The sequence below is a fragment of the Cervus elaphus genome, chromosome 2 (genome assembly GCF_910594005.1).
Source record: "Cervus elaphus chromosome 2, mCerEla1.1, whole genome shotgun sequence".
Taxonomy (NCBI): Eukaryota; Metazoa; Chordata; class Mammalia; order Artiodactyla; family Cervidae; genus Cervus; species Cervus elaphus.
In genome coordinates, this window is record NC_057816.1 from 17,633,137 (window position 1) to 17,638,973 (window position 5,837).

Sequence of the window (5,837 nt, forward strand, 5' to 3'; positions counted from 1 at the left end):
TTTTTTTCCCTCCATAAATGACTTCAGGAAATTTACCTATGGCAAATGGCTTCTTCAAGTAGGCTGTGCTATTGGAAGAGGGTGTTTGCAATGACCAGTGCGTTCTCTTGGCAAAACTCTGTTAGCCTTTGACCTGCTTCATTTCATACTCCAAGGCCAAATTTGTCTGTTACTCCCGGTATCCCTTGACTTCCTACTTTTCCATTCCTTTTGCATTCCAGCCCCCTATGATGAAAGGACATCTTTTTTGGGTATTAGTTCTAGAAGGTCTGGAGGACTTCAGAGAACTGTTCAGCTTCTTCAGCATTACTGGTTGGGCCATAGACTTGGATTACTCTGATGCTGAATGATCTGCCTCGGAAACGAACAGAGATCATTCTGTCATTTTTGAGATTGCATCCAAGTACTGCATTTTGGACTCTTGTTGACTCTGATGGCAATTCCATTTCTTCTAAGGGATTCTTGCCCACAGTAGTAGATATAATGGTCATCTGAGTTAAATTCACCCATTCCAGTCCATTTTAGTTCTCTGATTCCTAAAATGTCGACGTTCACTCTTGCCGTCTGATGTTTGACCAGTTCCAATTTGCCTTGATTCATGGACCTAACATTCCAGGTTCCTATGCAATATTGCTCTTTATAGCATCAGACCTTGCTTCCATCACCAGTCACATCCACAACTGGGTGTTGTTTTGCTTTGGCTCTGTCTCTCTATTCTTTCTGGAGTTATTTCTCCACTGATCTCCAGTAGCATACTGGGCACCTACCAATCTTGGAAGTTCATCTTTCAGTGTCCTATCTTTTTGTATTTTCATACTGTTTATGGGGTTCTCAAGGCAAGAATACTGAAGTGGTTTGACAGTAGTGGACCATGTTTTGTCAGAACTCTCCACCATGACCCATCCATCTTAGGTGGCCCTACATGGCATGGCTCAAGACTGGAAGTAGACTGTGGCTCAGATCATGAACTCCTTATTATAAAATTCAGACTTAAACTGAAGAAAGTAGGGAAAACCACCAACCATTCAGGTATGACCTAAATCAAATCCCTTGCCATTATACAGTGGAAGTGAAAAATAGATTCAAAGGATTAGATCTGATAGACAGAGGTTCATGACATTGTACAGGAGGCAGTGATCAAGATCATCCCCAAGAAAAAGAAATGCAAAAAAGGCAAAATGGCTGTCTGAGGAGGCCTTACAAATAGCTGAGAACAGAAGAGAAGTTAAAGGCAAAGGAGAAAAGGGAAGATACACCCATTTGAATGCAGAGTTCCAAAGAACAGCAAGGAGACATAAGAAAGCCTTCCCTCAGTGATCAGTGCAAAGAAACAGAGGTATGGGAAAGACTAAAGATCTCTTTAAGAAAATAGAGATACCAAGGGAACAATTTCATGCAAAGATGGGTTTGATAAAGGACAGAAATGGTATGGACCTAACAGAAGCAGAAAATATGAAGAAGAGGTGGCAAGAATACACAGAAGAACTAAAAAGATCTTCATGGCCCAGATAATCATGATGATGTAATCACTTACCTGGAACCAGACATTCTGGAATGCGAAGTCAAGTGGGCCTTAGGAAGCATCACTACGAACAAAGCTAGTGGAGGTGATGAAATTCCAGTTGAGCTATTTCAAATCCAAAAGATGATGCTGTGAAAGTGCTGCTTAATATGCCAGCAAATCTGGAAAACTCAGCAGTGGCCACAGGACTGGAAAAGGTCAGTTTTTATTCAAATCCCAAAGAAGGGCATTGCCAAAGAATGTTCAAATTACCACACAGTTGCACTCATCTCTCATACTAGCAAAGTAATACTCGAAGTTCTCCAAGCCAGGTTTCAATAGTACTTGAATTGTGAACTTCCAGATATTCAAGTTGGATTTAGAAAAACCAGAGGAACCAGAGATCAAATTGCCAACATCCGTTGGGTCATCAAAAAAGCAAGAGAATTCCAGAAAACATTCTACTTCTGCTTTAATGATTACACCAAAGCCTTTGACTGTGTAGACCACAACAAACTGGAAAATTCTTCAAGATAGGAATACCAGACCACCTGACCTGCCTCCTGAGAAATCTATATGCAGGTCAAGAAGCAACAGTTAGAACTGGACATGTAACAAAAGACTGGTTCCAAGTCAGGAAAGGAGTATGTCAAGTCTGTATATTGTCACCCTTCTTATTTAACTTATATGCAGAGTACATCATGTGAAATGCCAGGCTGGATGAAGCACAAGCTGGAATCAAGATTGCCAGGAGAAATTGACAAAGTAATGTCTCTGCTTTTTAATATGCTGTCTAGGTTGGTCATAAGTTTCCTTCCAAGGAGTAAGTGTCTTTTAATTTCATGGCTGCAATCACCATCTGCAGTGATTTTGGAGCCCAGGAAAATAAAATCAGCCACTGTTTCCCCATCTATTTGCCATGAAGTGATGGGACCGGATGCCATGATCTTAGTTTTCTGAATGTTGATAGATGGGGAAACAATGGAAACAGTGAGAGACTTTATTTTCTGGTGGTTGAGCATCATCGCTTATGGCAGAAAGTGAAGAAGAACTAAAGAGCCTCATGATGAAAGTGAAAGAAGAGAATGAAAAAGCTGGTTTAAAACTCTACATTCAAAAAATGAAGATTATGGCATCTGGTCCCATCACTTCATGGCAAATAGGGAAACAATGGAAACAGTGACAGACTTTATTTGTGGGGGGGGAGCTCCACAATCACTGCAGATGGCGATTGCAGCTATGAAATTAAAAAGAAGCTTGCTGCTTCAAAATGCTATGACCAACCTAGACAGCATATTAGAAAGCAGAGACATTACTTTTCCAACAAAGGTCCATCTAGTCAAAACTATAGTTTTTTCAGTAGTCATGTATGAATGTGACTATCTGTGAATGTGTGGACTGTAAAGAAAGCTGAGTGCCGAAGAATTGATGCTTTTGAACTGTGGTGTTGGAAAAGACTCTTGAGAGTCCCTTGGACTGCAAGGAGATCAAATCAGTCCATCCTAAAGGAAGTTAGTCCTGAATATTCACTGGAAGGACAGATGCTGAAGCTGAAACTCCAATACTTTGGAAAGCTGATGCAAAAAACTGACTCATTTCAGAAGACCCTGATTTGGGGAAAGATTGAGGGCGGGAGAAGGGGATGACAGAGGATGAGATGGTTGGATGGCATCACTGACTCAATGGACATGATTTTGAGCAAGCTCCAGGAGTTGGTGATGGACAGGGAAGCCTGGAGTGCTGCAGTCTATGGGGTCGCAAAGAGTTGGACACGAATGAGCAACTGAAGTGAACTGAAATGGCCTTTATATTCTCAGTGCCTGAAGGGCTTTAAGAAAAAAACACTTCCTCTCAAGAAATGTCCTAGGGGAGGTCATTGGGAAAATATTCAAAACAGAGCGGGTGTTCTAAAAGCCCATTTGAATAAATAAGTTTAACTCACAGTGTTTAAAAATCTCATGAAAAGATGTCAACATTGTTAATATGAAAGAAATGCAAATCGAAACTTCAAATACCTCACAGCGGTCAGAATGGCCATAGTCAAAAACGCTATAAACAATAAATGCTGGAGAGGGTATAGAGAATAGGGGACCCTCCTTCACTGAGAATAGAAATTGCTGAGACTAGAAATTGGGAGCAGCCCCTGTGGGGGACACTGGGCAGGTTCTTTAGCAAAGAACATGAGAATGAAATTAGAATATTCCCTAATACCATACACTAAACTCCAAATAAATATCTAAATAAAAGTACAGATACTATGAAACTGTTGAGGAAAAAAAGCAGAACAGACTTTGACACAAAATGCAGCAAGTCCTGTTTTGATCCATCTCTTAGAATCAGGACAAATAAACAAAGAGGTTCTAATAAACATTGAAAGCATTTGCACAGCAGCAGTGAAAGAAAAAGACAACCCTCAGAATGGACAAAATCCTTGCAAACAGAGATACCCACAGGGAATTTATCTCCAACACATACAGACAACTCCTACAGAGCAATATTAAAAAACAAACAATCCAATTTAAAAATCGGCCAAAAATGTAAATGCACATTTCTCTGAAGAAGGCATAGATATGGCCATTAATGCTCAAGAACAGATGCTCAACATCACTAGTTCTTAGAGAAAGGCAAATTGATTTTCCAATCAAGTATCACCTCACATCGATCAGAATGACCATCTCAAAAACTCGGTAACACTAAACTCTGCAGAAGGTGTGGTGAGAAGGCCCTCCTCCTGTGGGTGGGAACGTACATGGATACATCGATTCAGGAGAACATTCCAGAGATTCTTTAAAGAACTACACACAAGTACCAAGTGACCCAGAAGTCCCATAGTGAAAGTGAAGTCACTCAATCATGTCCAACTCTTTGCGACCCCATGGACTGTAGCCTACCAGCTTCCTCCGTCCATGGGATTTTCCAGGCAAGAGTACTGGAGTAGGTTGCCATTTCCTTCTCCAGAGCAGATGATAAAAAGACCAAGTAGATGAACACGGGGGTCCATAAGTACCACACCTAGGCGTAAATCCAGAAAAAAACCAAACTTTTAAAAGACACCTACAGCCCAACAATCAGGGCAACACTAAGTACAACAGCAAAGACAGGGAAGCAACTTAAGTGCCGAAGGACAGATGAATGGTTACAGAAGATGGGGTGTATATACACAGTACAATATTACTTGGAAATAAACAAGGATGAAATAATGCCATTTCCAGTTACAGGGAAGAAACCAGAGATTATCATACTAAGTGAGGCAAGTGAGACAGGAAAGAGAGGTATCATAGGAGATTATTTCTGGTGGAATCTGAAAATGGATACAAATGAATATCATTACAAAAGAGAAACAGCCTCCCGGACTTGGACAAGAATCTCATGGTTACTAAAAAAGAAAGTTGAGGGGGGCAGGGAGAAATTAGCTGATTCACATCAATATATACACCTTAAAACAGGTGCTGAAGGGCTCTTACTAGTCACAAGTCCCACAGGGCTGTAAATGACATCTGCCCTCAAGAAATGTCCTAGAGTAAATCATCAGAAAAGAATTCCAAACAAGGCCAAGTTTCAAGAAGCCAGATTCAAGAAGTAAATTGTACTCACAATTTAGGTGTGAAATAATAAAAACACTGGGAAAGATACTCCACATAAATAATCATTAAATCAATGCCAAGCAAAACTACAATGAGCTATCCCCTCACACTGGTCACGACGTGTGCTGTATGCTCAGTCGTGTCCGACTCCTTGTGACCCCATGGACTGTAGCCCACCAGGCTCCGCTGTCCATGGAATTCTCCAGGCAAGATTACTGGAGTAGGTTGCCATTTCCTTCTCCACTGGTCACAATGACCGTCATCAAAAAGATCTACAGAGATAAATACTGCAGAGGATGTACGGAATAGGGAATCCTCTGAAAATCTTGGTGGGAATGTAAATAGTGAAGCCACGATGGAAAACAGCAGGGACGTTCCTTGAAACACTAAACCCAGAGGTATCATATGATCCTACGATCCCACTCCTAGGCTTACATCTGGAGAAATTTATCATTTGAAATGACATGTGCACCCCGATTTTCAAGGTAGCACTATTTATAATAGCCAAGACATAGAAACCAATAAAAAATCCACTGACAGAAACATGAACACTAGGTGATACATCTATAGACTGGAATACCACTCAGCCATGAGACAGAAAAAATAATGACATTGGCAGCAGCATAGATGGACTGAAAAATTTTCATACTAAGTGAGGTAAATCAGAGACAAAAAGTCAAATGTCGTAAGATATCACATACAAGTGGAATCTATAAATTCATACCAGTGAACTAATTTACAAAACAGAAATG